This window comes from Carassius gibelio, chromosome B16 (assembly GCF_023724105.1).
Source record: "Carassius gibelio isolate Cgi1373 ecotype wild population from Czech Republic chromosome B16, carGib1.2-hapl.c, whole genome shotgun sequence".
In the NCBI taxonomy this organism is placed as follows: Eukaryota; Metazoa; Chordata; class Actinopteri; order Cypriniformes; family Cyprinidae; genus Carassius; species Carassius gibelio.
Window position 1 is genome coordinate 24,183,850 of NC_068411.1, and position 16,463 is coordinate 24,200,312.

The 16,463-nt window shown below is 34.6% G+C and overlaps 1 protein-coding gene across 2 annotated transcripts in view; it reads left to right on the top strand.

Annotated features, from left to right (window-relative positions):
• The first annotated feature begins 4,296 nt into the window (after positions 1 to 4,296).
• The window catches only part of tsnare1 (T-SNARE Domain Containing 1), a 111,285-nt gene continuing 99,118 nt past the window's right edge, over positions 4,297 to 16,463 (top strand). The window contains exon 1 of one of the 2 annotated variants that reach the window (XM_052579321.1): positions 4,297 to 4,387. The gene's annotated coding sequence lies outside the window, so the exon portion shown is untranslated. The remainder of the gene's footprint in view (positions 4,388 to 16,463) is intronic. The other variant, XM_052579322.1, reaches the window with a different exon arrangement.

Genomic DNA, 16,463 nt, shown 5'->3' on the forward strand with positions numbered 1-16,463 from the left:
GGCTTGCAAATTGTGGGGAATACAAAATTCACCTGAAATTTTTAAAATAAATAATAATAATAAAAATGCAGGGCAAATAATCTTAAATCATACACACGACAAATGTAATCTTAAAATTTCCTCCAGATATTTCAGCATATATGGTATATTTCATATTAAACAAAAAACTAATATGTGTGTGATCTTTTAATTAAAAAAGGTTTTTAACAAATGTTCGGGAAAGTATCAATATATAAATATATTAAAATGAATGAATGAATTAATTATTGAATGAATGAATGAAATAATTAATTAATTAATTTCCTACACCAGAAAGGGACCTGAAACATGAATTTACTGTGGTAATTAATTATTTCTGAAGCCCACCACATTCCACTGCTATAGACCTGTCTATCTGTTCTCATTTAGCTTTTATGTGTGACAGGTGGGTAGGTGCAATACAGATTCAGGGGTCACTGTTAAAGAGGTAGATGTGGCCCTTGTGTTTCTTACACTGAATGTGAGAGAGCTGTGGTGATCGGACATGAAATGAAGCAGCATGCAACAGTCTCCAGACTGAATTATAGATGCCGCCCATCTGCTGACAGAGGAGCAGTCTGCCAGGCCTCCTCAGTGTCACCACTCTGGGGGCTCAGAGATCCTGGTCCGTTCATTCTCACCTCCTGCTCAGATAAGAGAATTACCTCTTGACCTGGTCCCTCTTTGGGAGTTTTATTTTTTTCCCAAAGTGAGAATGAGAGGAGTAGTGATATAATTAACAATCACGCCAACTAATACACATTTTTTTTTTTTTAGTGGATTGTAAGTAAATTTACATATAAACAGCTATTCACAAATGTGTCTATATACATTCATGTGGGAAAAACACAGCAAATTAAAAATAAATTAATTAATACATTAATTGATAAAATAATATAGGTACCTGCTTGATCGTTTTGTCATCTTGACCGAGGAAAACATTTTGCTTGAAGGTAAAAAGCTTTCTAATTATATTATTATTGCATTTCTACTCCAAGCCATTGCTGAGACCATTTAGATGTTGGCTGGAACTTTGCTTTTTGCTTTAGTGCATAAAAATATGTGTTTCTGGGTCAAAGTGACCCACTACAAAATTTCAACTACAATATAAAAACATTTAGTATCCTTTTATTCCACTGCTTTTATATGAAAACAGAGAGAACAAAATGCTTCCAGTAAAAGTTATATCACATGTGGGAAACTAATTCAGAAGAGAATAGTGTCCTTTTTTGCTTTTATAACATATATCTTGTAATTTAATATATCACATGCTATAAAAACATTATTATTATTATTATTATTATTATTATTATTATTATTATTATTATTACTACCACATTTTACACAGTAGTATCATTTCATCATTTATTTATGTCTATATATTCCAATACAGTCTGGTTAAAATCTCAAGTGGAAAACTGAAAACCTGTGAAGTGCACCCTTGTGTAACGAATATCTGTCAGACACAGACGAGGACACAGAGGAATCAGTGCAATGGTTTTTAATGTGACACAGAGGTTTCAGACACAGGTGAATCTTGACACGAAGATGACACAGTGATAATATAACTTTCCTTAGGTGATGGTGACACAGATGATAACTCAGACGAAGACGATGGGCACAGGAACACAGATGATGAAGACGAGGGTTCAGAGGATCAGGTAGGATGGTCGAATGGCATTTCGGTAAGGGTGAGGAGATCGGTGCAAGACCAGACACTGGGTGATGGTGACGGATGGCTTTATATGTGGCACTGGTGATGATGCACAGGTGTTCAGAATTCTGGTGATTGGGGACGAGTGGGTGTCCGATTCCGGGAGTGCAGAAGGTGTGGCTGTGACAATATCAGAGTTATATAATTAATATTTAAAACTATTATTAATATTATTGATATTTATTATTAATATTACTCTTAATAATATTAATCTTAATAGTTTAAACATATATTCAACCCTGCATTTATTTGATCCAAAGTACAGGAAAAAACAGTAATATTTGGAAATAGTTTTACTGTACAAAATAACTATTATCTATTTAGATATATTTTAAAATGTAATTTATTCCTGTGATTTTAAAGCTGAATTTTTAACATAATTGCTACAGTCTTCAGTGTCATATGATCTTTTGGAAACCATTCCAATATGCTGATTTGCTGATTTATTCAGGTTTCTTTGATGAATAGAAAGTTCTGAAGAAAAGCATTTATCTGAAATAGAAAATCTTTAGTAACATTATAATGCTTTGGATAAAAGCGTCTGCTAAATCAATAAATGTAAATGTACCCCCTCCCCAACCTAAATAAAATAATAAATTATACTGACTCTAAGCTTTTGAATGATATAGTATATAATGTAAAAAAAAAAAAAAAAAAAAAAAAAAAAAAAACATTTTATTTCATGATCTTTGGATCTTTCTATTTATCAAGTATTCCTAAAAGATGTTGATAAATAACACTAATAAATATGATTCTTGAACAGCAAATCAGCATATTTAAATGATTTCTTAATGATCATATGACACTGACACAGACTGGAGTAATGATGCAGAAAAATTTAGCTTTGATCACAGGAATAAAGTACATTTTATAATATATTCAAACATAAAACTTATCTTTTAAATAGTAAAAATATATCACAATATTACTGCTTTTGCTGTATTTTGGATCAAATAATTGTAAGCGCTTGGTGAGCAGAAGAGAATTCCTAAAACCAGAATATGCAATATGCATTACATAAATATACATAAACTTTTTATTTCATGATCTTTGGATCTTTCTATTTATCAAGTATTCCTAAACGATGTTGATAAATAACACTAATAAATATGATTCTTGAACAGCAAATCAGCATATTTAAATGATTTCTTAATGATCATATGACACTGGCTGGAGTAATGATGCAGAAAAGTTTAGCTTTGATCACAGGAATAAAGTACATTTTAAAATATATTCAAACATAAAACTGATCTTTTAAATAGTAAAAATATATCACAATATTACTGCTTTTGCTGTATTTTGGATCAAATAATTGTAAGCAGAAGAGAATTCCTAAAACCAGAATATGCAATATGCATTACATAAATATACATAAACTATTTTAGGAATAATAAAATAAATTGATATTCTTTAGGACAAGGTAACATAAGGGATGGCTACTGGTCCTACTGGGCTGCAGGTCACAGGTTGTTTAATTTAACAGAGCTGAGTGGTCATTAAAAACCATCTCTCTCTGTATATTATCATCATGTCAGTTTCACTTCCATTTGGATGTGATTGAATGTGATAATGTCTAAGTGAGTTATTTACTATGCCATTAATCTATCCTTTCCACCAATTCATTCGGTTGCAAACATGGCTTTTGATTGACAGGGTATACTAATCACAGAGAAGTAGAGGAGTTGTCTCTTCCTTGGCTGTATTTCATGAATTAATGCCGGTCCCGTGCGGTTGTTGATGAATTCTGAGAGTCGTATTTGGCCGGTGGTCCTGGCAGTGGCCTAGATCCGGGCTCGAGGTTGACATGCATTTCATATGCAGACGGTGAGAGTGTGTGAAGGTCGAGGGGTGGCGGGAGTGACATCCTGTTTCACTTAATTCAGTTTCACTATGTACCACCCCTCTCAGATGCTCTTTATTTAACAATTCCATCCACTTACCAGGAGAAATGTGTGTGTGTAAAGCAGGAGGGAATGAGAAGACGGTGGACCGTCTGTCAGGTCTGTAGCCTCCTTCAACCCAGAAGTGTTTGCTGATCCACCCTCCCACACATGCACACAGACATGGGCTAATGTAATATTAACGGCCACTCTCTCTGCCCGATCCAGAAAGGTCATTTTCTCAGTTCAGTCTTTTCTTCCACTTAATCCTCGTCTTTTATTTATTTCCAGTGAGCCCATATTAAAAATTAATTTGAATGATTTAGATTCTACGGTGCAAATTGAAAAAAGAAAAAGAAAAGATCTTAATTGAAATATTTCAACATAATTATTTATATTATTATTTATAAGAATTATTTATAATATTTACAATAAATCCTGTATTTCAATTTAATATATTTTGTGACAATATTTCCACATTTTCTATATATATATATATATATATATATATATATATATATATATATATATATATATATATATATATATATATATATATATATACAATTTTTTTTTTTTTCTAGCTCACCATTAACACATTCAATTGCTTCTCCAGATCAAACTACACATCCCATAATCCCACTTTTTCATTCTGGTCACATGATTATAAGCAAGAGCAGATGGTACAGAGTCATGTGATGTTGTGAGCCGGGGTTGAATCTGAGAGCTTCTCTTGCGTCTGATGTGAGTGCTAAGTGCTCTCCCAAGAACAAGGGTAATGTATGAAAATTAGCTTTGTTCATTTGTGACTCTGGTTAAATGGATTGTTCCTTTCAGCAGAGAATATATCAGGTGGAGGTCGGTGTTTAAGGACAGAAAGGAGGTGAGGGAAAGAGGAGGGGGAGGGTAGGCCTGAGAGGATGCTCTCTTGTTACCGTGGCATTCAGAAAGAACACTGTACCTTGGGATAATTGCATGTGATGTAATACATACAAACCTAATGTCCCATCTGTTATGTGGGCCGAAGACTGTGTTTATGAATTTCTGTGCTAATCCTGAGTTGTGTTATTTGGTGTTTATCATGGCTACGTGAGGGGCCTGAATATTTTGGACAGCTTTTGTTTGTGTCTTGTCTTCTTCTGTTGCCCAGTCAAATTTGGTTCAATCTTTTACTGTTTACTGTTCTGCTGACCACTTGTTTAATTAGACTGACCATAATAGGCCTTTTGTTTTGCAATGTTGGCCAAGTGAACTGAGCCTTGAATTTTCACAATGTCTGTTGTGTATATGCACATGATGCTATACTATGGCAACTCAGAAATAAATAATTTTGAGCGGAATTTATTATAAAGTAGAAAAAAAGGTATTGTCATTTAAAACTGAATGTAAGTTCAAAGAAATAAATGTAATCTCATGTAATTCACAATTTTCTAACCAGAAAATCCACGTTGAATGATGGCTTGACAGAGCTTTACAATCCCTGATGTTTAAATGTTTATAGGCTTTACTATGTGTGTTTTAAATGTAATATTGTCTTTTCTCGTCCACCTTTTTTTATTGCTAATTATATGATGTTCTCACTGCTGAGGGTAAATGGGAAACTCATGTTTTCAGATGCGTAAAAAGAAGGCCGTGATTATTGTAATATGAGTTCTGCCACTTGGATCACATTTGTTCAAGTACGATGAATTACATCATACAATCTCATTAATTAAAGCAAGACATTTTAGTTCAAGAGAAAGATAGAAGGCTATAGAAGTGCAGTGCATTCTGGGAAGTGAAACAAATTCTTATTCCCGTCACGTTGCTCTCTTTCTCCTATTCACCTTATCAGACAAAACTGCTCTGGCCTTGCTGTCGGGGCAAGACAGTTCACAAAGTCCTACTTGGGTTTTAAAGCAAACCTTGAGGCCCTTTTTAGCTCCCGAAACTGCAAGACATCTCTCTCTGACTTCAATTTGAGATGGCAAGGACCCATGTTCCCTACACCAGTGTGATTAAAATGCAATTACAACATCGTCCACATCTCAGGACCACTTTCATGATTACACTCGCTTTTGATTAGGTTGAGAAAGCAAGTTGACACAATGGCATCATAATTAAGAAGGCAATTGTCACATCTCGAGAATTGGTGCATCGTTGGACATAATTTCCCTGCCAGTCTAAAGATTATGTTGTGCTTGTGAGATTGGGTTGTAATTACTTGATTGCATAAGAAAGTAACTCAAAATCTGCATTGTTGGGCCGCATTATGCAGCCAGTTGGGAAAGAGCCAGGCTGAGGTTTAATATGTGTGTGTACGCCTGCAGACAAAAGGTTTCACCAAAAAAAATAACAAGCCATGTGCTTAGGAGATGTGTCAGTAATGAGTGGACAACTGTTAGGTATAATTAAAGTAATAATTGTTGTAATATAAAGTGCTCAAAGATAAGGTGTGAGACACACAAGCTATTCAAGGGTCATTTTAGTTTTTAAAATGTTTAACTTGTGTAGCCAGATATTTAAATATCTACAATACTAAAAAGCATTGTGAATGTCTTAACTGAATAAATAAAAGTAAAAAAAAAAAAAAAAAAAAAAAAAAAAAATACATGAAGAAGCCATTTATGCTTATAAAAGATTATTTTAAATCATTAAAATACAGTAAAAGAATATTCTGAAATATTATTACATTTTAAAATATGTCATCTAATTTTATTATAACTTAAAATGTTATTTTTTCCTGTGATGGCAAATCTGATTTTTCAGCTGTAATATCTCCAGTCTGTAGTGTCACATGATCCTTCATAAATCATAATAATATGCCGATTTGCTGCCCAGTTGAAATGGGTTAAAATTTGCGGAGATGTTCTGATTGGTGGATCTTTTTTATTTAGGATTCATGGGCAGCATATTTCTTACCTGGAATTTGTCTGTTAAATAAATAAATTAAAAAAATAATATTTATTTTTTAATGAAGATGAAATCACTTTGGCAAATGGCAACAGAAACATATAATTAGTTACTAACCCAATAGCTCATGGTAGGTTTTTCTTATAAAGGTTTTTACAGGGTCATGTGAATCTTTTTAAAATTTTAATTAATTAACCAATTTAAATATTGCATATACCTGTCACTTATTGGATATTTTTAAAACTACACCACATGGTTTGTGAAGAGTCATTCAGAGGAAATGTCATTTGAACCCTTTGATGTCAACCCATTTTATGAGGTTAAAAGGTCAGATATTTAATTCCATCATTTATGTTTGCACAAACTCTTTACAAATTTCTAGCTGCACTCACCTTGGCCTGTAACATGATATCCAAGAGATTTGATTGTCATCGGCTTCATTTTTGTCACCTCATGTGATTAGAGGAACCCATTGATTATATCATATTAGCTGGGTAATTGATTGTAACTGGTTATTAACCTCTACGAACTTAATGTCCAGTGTGCCATTGCATGAGGACAGTCCTTAATCACTCACAAATGGCATCCATTAATGAGATTAGTTCCTGGTTCTGCTCTGTAACTTTATTTGTTCCAGGAAGCATTGACAAGGGCATCCAGATGCTGAAGTTTACTTTTCTGTGAATTGATTCCTTTCCTGTTTAACCACATTCTTTGTCACCTTGATAAATGTGGGCTTACTGAATGTAAACTACAATAAATATGACTTTTTAATACAGTGCGATAGCACTTTTGAAATCCAGGCTTTTGAGCATGCTTATGAAGCCGGATCTGATATGATCTCAAAAAGACATTTTCTGGCTTTGATTATAGATGAGATTACAGGAGATCTGAGATTCAATACCTGCACAGCGTGACTATCTGTTCTATAGATAGGGCTACTGCACACTGTGTTTTAGTGTTTATCTAGTATACATCACTGGTTATTACTTTCGCAAAGCAATTCACAGAAGACGACTTTGTTATCTGGTAGTGCTTGAAGTGTACCAAAATATAAGGACAGCCAAAGCCCGAAATAGTTTCTGCACATTATCAGATGGTGCATTGAAATCACACACACTTTGACAGGTTATGGAAAATGGGCAAATAATGTGACTCATCGATGGCAGATTTGACCATCTGCCACATTACGTCAGAAAGACTCACCAGCACATACATGCTTAAAACTCATGGCATGTACTAATGAGCACCTGCATTCACTGCATTGAGTTTGGTAACTCATTTTTTTTAAATCAGTGTGGCTTCTAGATACATCTGTCAATGAAGACTAAACTAACAAAAATTTTACTATTGTGTTAACATGGTTTTCTGTATTACAAGAGCAGAATACTTAGTTGTTGTTTTTTTATTGCAGAAAACTTAATGATCTCTCTTAAATGTAATTAATAATGTATTTTGAGTGCATAAAGATGATAACTGTTTCATATTTTAGTCAGTCAGATGTTCTTTCAATAAGCATAAGCAAAGTTCATTTAGTGAAGGTCAAACTGGTAGCTTGTGAGTCTTTTCAAACAATTAATTTAGAAATTCTGTTCATAAAAATCATTTGTTCATAAATTGCATTATACGTTAGTTGTATATATTTTGATTTGCTGAAAAGATTCAGTTAATTAAAAAGAGTCTATTTGGTTGTAAATTAGACTTGACAAGTGGCGGCATTCATTTTTTAATAATAAGTTGCTCATTAGAGTTATGTTCATGAATCTGACTTCATAGGATGCTTGGTATGTTTTGGATTCACTAAAAAGAACTGGCTTGAGTCATTTGTTCATGATTTGGACTCTATAACAACTTAATAGAAAGATGTGCTTATTGAATATTTGTGTTACAATTTATATTCTTATTCGATCACATTAAAGTAAAATCACAGTCCCACAAATCTAATTAAAATAAAAATAATTTATTTTGCACACACAGAATGTGTTTCTCAATTGACTGACATGAGCCTGAAAGTATAATTTGGCTGAATACTATTATTCAGCTTCATTTTTGAGTTCTGAATACATAATGCTGTTATATCCATTCTTTTGCAACCATGCATATTACCATTTGATACCATCACTGTACAACGGAAAGTTCAAAGGAAGAGATATTTATTCAATAGGAATTTATCCCATTCACTTTTATCAACGCCAACCCCCCCACAATGATGACATATTGCTGGACCCTGCCAAGGAGACGTCCTGTGTGTCCTTCCTTATCTCATTTGGGCCAGCAATGCCATGATTATGTTGGATTGAGGGAAACCCATCACCAGGATGTACTGTAGCTGTAGGGGGAAACATATGTGGTGTGAGGAGAGAACCAGAAGGCTAGAACTTGGAGGTCCAGTGTACCATCTGTTTCCCTCTCCTTCATGAGCCAGGGAGCCCTCGGAGCTCATAGTGAGATCAGCTCTCCCAAATCCAACCCTAAAACAGCTTGTAATCCCAAAGGGAGGGTCATAACCATGTCCAGCAGTGGCATACAGAACTGGCAGCCAAAACAGCCTTGGGTCCTGTGTAAATGTCTACATACATCACATGCCATCATCTCATTAAATGGCAAAATTGCTGCCATTGTGAGAAAACCAAAGATGATTTACCCCAGAAGCCAACTTAGGACACAAATAGCTACGTTCTGATGAATACCACACTCACACAGTGCAGGAATCTTTAAGTATCCAAACATGTGGCCTCAAGTTTTACCTTGACATATGTGCTCTGCAAATAGAAACAAACTAGCATTACTAATTGGTTTTATTCAGAGCAGACGTCATGTACATTTTGTCTCAACATTATGTGAAAGTTGTGTCTGTGGTTGTGTGCAGTGACGGACAGTGAGGGAAATTTTATTCAGTGTAATTCAATACTGATCAAATCAATAAAAAAACTTGAACAAATCATATTCAGTATATACATAAATAATTTGTTTTACATAATCGCAATTGAATTGCAATATTGCATTCAATATTTTTACAAAATTAAAAAGTCTAAATTTATGCAAAAGACTTGCAAGTCATGTGTAATTCACATGACTCCAGTCCATTGACTACTGTCATGTGAATTGAAAAGCTGCATGTTTTTCAGAACTTCAAACCACTGCTCCCAGATAAAATACACGTCTTCTATCTATAATATTGCTTTCTTCAGTGAAAAATTGACCTCATCTAAATTGTGATAACAGAGGATGGACTTTTTTATTTTTACTAGAGGAACATGGTTGTGGATTATGCACTGCATTTACCGCAAATGATCCATTTTTGAGCAAGCTATGTAATGCAAAATTTTGCTGTTATAATGAAGAAATAAACTGAAACTTGTGAAGTTTACCTTTAATTTATTAAATGTTTCCTTTTAACTTTTTGTCAAACCCACTGTTCCAAAGCAACTTTGGAAAAAAGAAAATATAAAAAAATGCCTGCATTTTGCATGAATTAAAAATCCTTTGACATTACATGGATCTATTATTATGTGCATGAGCAAATTTTCTTAAACAACATCACAATCATTTTTGTCTCTTGTGTTCATTTTGAATGGCCTTTTGAGGAGTTTCAGCCTCAGTTTCCCTTTATCTGACAGACTGCCACTGGTTGTGTGTAGCCTGCTGTGTTGGAATATGCAAAATAATTTTGCATTTGTCACCCACATCATTGTGTGTGCTTCAGGCTACCATTTGTCCAGACACCCAGACTCACCATTCAAAGTCTCTCTCTCCTCCATTTCTTTTTATAGCTCTTTTACTAGCTCTTTTGATGTTGTGACTTATACACTGTTGGTACACATGCTGACTTGTTGAGATGGTCTAAGGTTTCCTCCCCACATTCTGAAATTGAATTGAAATGAATAAGACCGTGTTTAGCCCTTAAGCGTCACATCAGTGGAGTCCTACAACATCTCCTCTGATTGACCTCAACACGCGCTACTGCCCAAAATAAGTCTGTAGATGAACCGTGCAATGTTGTTGTTTCAGTCTGTGCAATTGCAAGATTGCTTTAGCTTCATCATTTTTATTTACCTTTTTTTGTGCAATATTTATGGAAGCCTGTTTATATCAGTTAAAAAATACAATTTCTTGTAATTCTTTTAACAAGACTTCATACTGTATCTTACAATTTCAATTTAAAACTCACAGTATGACTTTATATTTAAACATTTCTACTTGAATTTTCACAATTATGACTTCATGTCTTGCAGTTTGACTCTTCATCTCATACTATAATTAACTCTCATAAATTCTCAATTTCATAAAATTATCTTAATCTAATAAATTATCAAATTCTGATTTATCTCATAACTTCAACTTTTTATCTCATAATTATGAATTATTATTATTATAATACAGAATATTGACCTTTGTCATAATTTTGTTGATAGCTGACTGTTATATTTCTGACTTTTCATAATTATGATCTGCTAATGTATTTTATTCTCATGTGTTATTCAGTGAGCTTTCATCTAATTATATAATTAACTCTTTTTCATGAGCATGTATTTTTATTTATTTATTTATTTTATTTTTTTGTGAGATGGATATTGAAAGCAGGATGATGTGAACGTAGATGCATTAAAATCATTATTTCAGCATACACAAGCCATGTGTGCTCCGTTAATCTGCTGAGTGAAGCAAAACACCGAAAAGGAAAGACAGTAAAGATGTAATTTGCAACTAAGTGCATCTGCATAACAAAGTTCTGTATCTGCATAGTTTGTGCTGCTGTGCCATTATAAATCTAGAGCTGGTCATGATTCATTTTTACATGTTTTTAAATTTCACATCATGTGTGCAGAGTTTTCCCTATAGTTTTGAGGTTATAGTAGAAGCAATTAATCTTCATAGAATATCACACCTAAAGTCATGTATAAAAGCAACTACAAAAGCCTAACCGACTGATTCAAAGGGGTTTGTGGGTAATTTAGACGGCGACCATATGCAAATGGATTGTTGCTTGTGGGTTGCGCTCAGATGGGAGCAAATTGGTCTATCTCGAATTTGAAAACTTTCCAGCCAGGATGGCTTTGTCTGTCTTCCATTCACAATGGAAAAACTGCAGAAGGGCCTTTGGATCCCAGGTGACTCATTTTAAATAAATTATGAGGCAGAATATGTTGATACAGCCAAATGACACATAAACAACAGAGCCAGGCTTGCCTTCTAATTCATCCAAATGCATGGAGAGGGGTTTATTGAAAAAAAAAAAAAATGTGTGACCAGTCTTCTTAGACCTCTCTAACAAATTAAATAATTAAAGTCTCTGTGTTCTCCTCTCCCTTTCTAAACGAAGGTTACTGAAGTCTTTTCTCGCCATGTGGACAGGCTGTGTTTTAAGTGTTGATACTTACCTGAGCTGTCTTCATATCTTATAAATGTGACAGTATCATCAAAAACGAGCCAGCCTATATTTTAAAAATGGAGCAGCTGGTCTTCTGGAACCAGCTGTAAAAAAATAAATAAATAAATAAAAACCTCTCCATCATCAAGAAGTAGGTGCTCCAGGCCACAGACTCAGATTTTGTAGTTCACCGACCTCTTATTATATAGATGTTGCCAGAAATAGTGGGTCTCATTCTCTTACAATGGCATCTACCTTTTCTTATCCTTAGTGAATCTGATGCAAATGTTTCAAAAGGTGCTTAAGCACATACATTCCTTGTTCCCCTTTCTGATGTTGATGAATCCAAATTATTCTATATGAGCGAGCACATGCCCACAGGTGGTAATTAGCATAATGCACGCCCAAACTATATCTATATATGTGTGCTTTCCACACAACCTGTATATATCTATATATAGCCATTTGTCACTCTCTGTAAGCATATAATTATTATTATGCTCTCCAAAGATGCAGTCTAATCTGAAAGCTTAAACGCACATCTGGTTTTGAGTAAAGCAAGTGTGCCATTCACAAAACCAATTGAAACAAAACGAACACCTTATATAAGGGTCAGTGACTATCTTTTTCATAGTTTGTGAATGTTTATTAAAGATTCCGTAAAGGAAACTCTAATTTTCAGTAAACCAGCAGATTTACCAATCTCCAATAATTTAAATAACTCAGATGTTGTTTGTTTTTAACAGAAGTGGAACACTTTCATTCCGTTTTTAGTTCAATCAATCAATCAGTCAGTCAATCAGTCAATCATTAAATAAAGTTGTTAAATGTGGAATTTAGCCATGCGCTGGAACTGGAAGTCTGTGGGGAAATTTAGTGGGTTTAGTAGCAGAAATAATATATATATATATGTTTGTTGAAGAATTTGAATACATTTTTAGAAATGTTGGTAACACTTCAGTCAGTGTATGGAAAAATTCTCACTATAAACTAGTTGCTTATTAGCATGCCTAACATACTGGCTGTTTATTAGTATTTAAAGCACACTAAATCCAATTTCTGCATGACCATATTGTACATATCTAATCCTACACAATACCTAAACTTAACAACTACCTTACAAACTATTAATAAGCAGCAAATTAGGAGTTTGAGGCAAAATTCACAGTTAATGGTTTATTAATAGCTTAAACTGAGGTGTGACCAAAATGTTTGTTAAATCATACAGCTGACGGGGTTAAATTGTCAATAAATGATTGGATACTTGAATTTTTAACATTGGTTTAAGTGCTGTACTTTCCCCAAAGGCTTTTATCTGTAGTCCATTACAAAGTGCAAAATAAGGGATGAGACACCTTTTCTGTGTTTCTGTGATACTCTTCATGTAAGTTGTGTACTCCTTTACCAAAAAAATAATAATAATAGCAGACACGCTATTGCCATTTTTGAAAGACTCAAAAGTGCTTTTTACTTTTCTTTGTGTGCCAAACAATGCAGCTATGAAGATAAGCACCTCTTGCATTAAAAACAAAATAATAATAATAAAATCAGACGCAGGCTAATCATTTTCCCATTGTACTATTTTCAAAGCCATGTATTTCCCAGACCTCTTGTTTAATGCCTGATTACTTGGAAAATTGTGTTGTGCTATCCTTAGATCTCTCAGCAGAGTCCTGTTAGGGAATTCTCAGCAAGCTACGAGCATGAGATAGTGGGAGAGATTATGTTTAACTCACATCCTCCCCCTCATCAGAAATAAGCTTGTTAGACTGGGTTTAATGATGGAATTCCAAACTTGTTGTTCCGCCAGCTCGTTTTGGTGGCTGGTTTGGAGGCAAATCATGAATGAAAACATGACCCGTTGTGCGCCGTGAATAATTGTGGAACAGTGAGTCATCCGCTTAGCCACTGCTTCCTTATTTTATCTAAAGGGAGCTTGTTAAGGACTTGTATAAAAAGGAATGTATAAAGGCACCCACCTGTGAAACAAAGTTGACATCCCTCTACTTCCTTTCTGGTGGATGGCTTGATGTCTAAATGACGCTCATGGTGTGTGGTAGATGTGTGAGTGCTGTGAAGTGGCTGATGTGGTGTAAAAAGGGTGAATCACTCTCACTAGCTAACATGACTTAGGCTGCTACCCGTCGCCCGCATCAATGATGACCGCTCTATCCGATAGGCCTGGCTGGATGGAGGTTATTTTTGGGTGAAAACATGGCAATTTATCTCAATAATGAGTTTTTCTTATTTGTGACAGGGCAATTGTACTGTCTCAATTTCGGTGGGTGTGTGTGGGGGTGAGTGCATGTGTCCTTCACTCTCTGCTTTCGGAACTGAATGTCAACTCCATTTGAGCAAAGATTTTTGAAGGGGCAGCTTTAGAGATTTAAGCTTTTAAAATCTAACGAGCAATCCCACTGTTTACATGGCTGACAAGAATACAGAGAGAAAGAGACACATCACAGTGGAATAAAATCTGTTCCTCACATCATGTTACTTTCTAAGTAAGACTCCAAAAGTTTAGGTACCAATACCTTTAAGGTGCTAATATGCAATTCAGGTAAAATAAGGTACGAAAGTGTATATTTTAAAAGGGTTACCGCCCCAATGAAAGCTATTATATGTTTTTTTTTCTTCTTCCCAAGAGTGTACAGATTTAGAGCAACATTATGGTTAATGGAACTGTGTGTATGTGTTTCATTTACGATCCGTTAGCTTTTTTGTAATAGGACTGAAAGCCAAAATGAGGGCTTAAAATCAGCATGCAAGCATTTAACCACATAAAACACTTATATTAGATCATTTTGAATGGTTAGTATGAGCAACAGCTTTAATGAATTTAATGAATGAATGAATCTATTTTTTTTCTTTTTCCACTGGGGTCTTCCTTATTTTTTTCCTGCGTCAAACAAATGACACCCTCGTGTGCCTTGACGCACATGCATGGCACCACGTCAAGCTACTGTTTCTTTTTGTTATATTTAACAGTAGGCAATGAGTAGGCCTACATGAAATCTGTGCCCACAGAACTCTGCAGAAAGACACTGAACTGGAACAGCCATCATTCACAGTCATCCCTCACACTTATTAAATATTTGGCCTTATTAATTTTAGCCACTGATAAGCGTCTAGGGTACAATAAAGGGGCTATACATGTTGTGCTATGACAACAAAATAAGCAAATGTTTCTATTTATTTCCTCTAATAACACAGTAGATGCCTTATCAACCTGTACATGCTAAACGTTTAAATATGTTACAATGAAATAATTGTTTTTCCCTTACTCTTAAAGCTAATAATGCTGCTTCCCCAACAAACACCACCATTTCAGATTTTAGAGAATGATGTTGGATTTTCACACCGTTCTAAGAATCCATCTGGTTACATCTGGTGTTTACTGCTGTTTGTTGTGGAAAGAGTGGCCTTTGCTTCCATTTAATCATCTCTAAATTCATTTCACAGAATTCTTCAGATTTTTTTAAACTCCCGTAGAATCTGACTGGGCCTATTGCTGAAGAAGTCAAGTCATTCACCCACAACAATGTTACAAGAATACAAGAATGTTTTCGAATTGAAACACCTCCCCACAAAAGATCATCTCCAACATATACTAAATGTTTTTAAATCTACCTTTTTATTGATTTCCTACAAGCATTGCAGGTAATCATATTTTTATGAAAACATGAGAGCTTGTCTAGCGTATTTAACAATATAGAAGTAAGTTATTTTTTTGTAAATGTGAAAGACTTAATTTGTTGCTATAGGTAAATACTAAGAGAAAAAGAAAGTGCAGTAAACAGTAAGACTTGTTGCACAAAACAGTTTATCTATAGTAATGACAATGAATACAAATAATATAAGAAAAAGTATAATGAGCTGTTTTGTACTGCTTGTTTACATATAAATATTTTCAGTTAAATGCAGCCACGGTGACTGTAAAAGACATGTTTTTTCACTAACCTAATTTTTGAATGGTAGTGTATTTAATGTACATTTAAAGTAACATTTAGGTGACAATTTGTACTTTATTCCCTACAATATCAAAATGCCCATAAGTGACATATAATATATGTATCATATTTAAATCGGTAAACATCACTGATAACATTTTAGGGAAAGTAGTGCTTCAACTTATAATGCTCATGATATTTCAAAGCAGTCACCACTGTGCCACAACAGTAGTATTTAGTAAAAATTGCTTGTATCCTGAAAAGCAAAGCTATTTGTACAACAGCTGGGCTTGCTACTGAAAAATGTAGCGGTCGAATCTGTTAGAAAATGCGGTCAATCCTAGAAGCTGGCTGAATGCAGCCATAGAGTATTGGGGCAGATTGAGAGTGACTGGTCTGACATCCTTAATGCTTGTAAATCACTCCGTAAAAATATGGATTACAGGCTTTGAGAATGTGCACCGCTGGTGTTTACGGACTCTATGAGTGATATGGCACACGCACACTCACATAAAACACTCAGGTGGGCACACTGTTGCTGTGTGTGTGTGTGTGTGTGTGAGAGAGAGAGAAATAGGCAGGCCATGTGACAGCAGTGGCTGTGTGTCCTGAGTGTTCCGCTTTGTGACTGTGTGCTC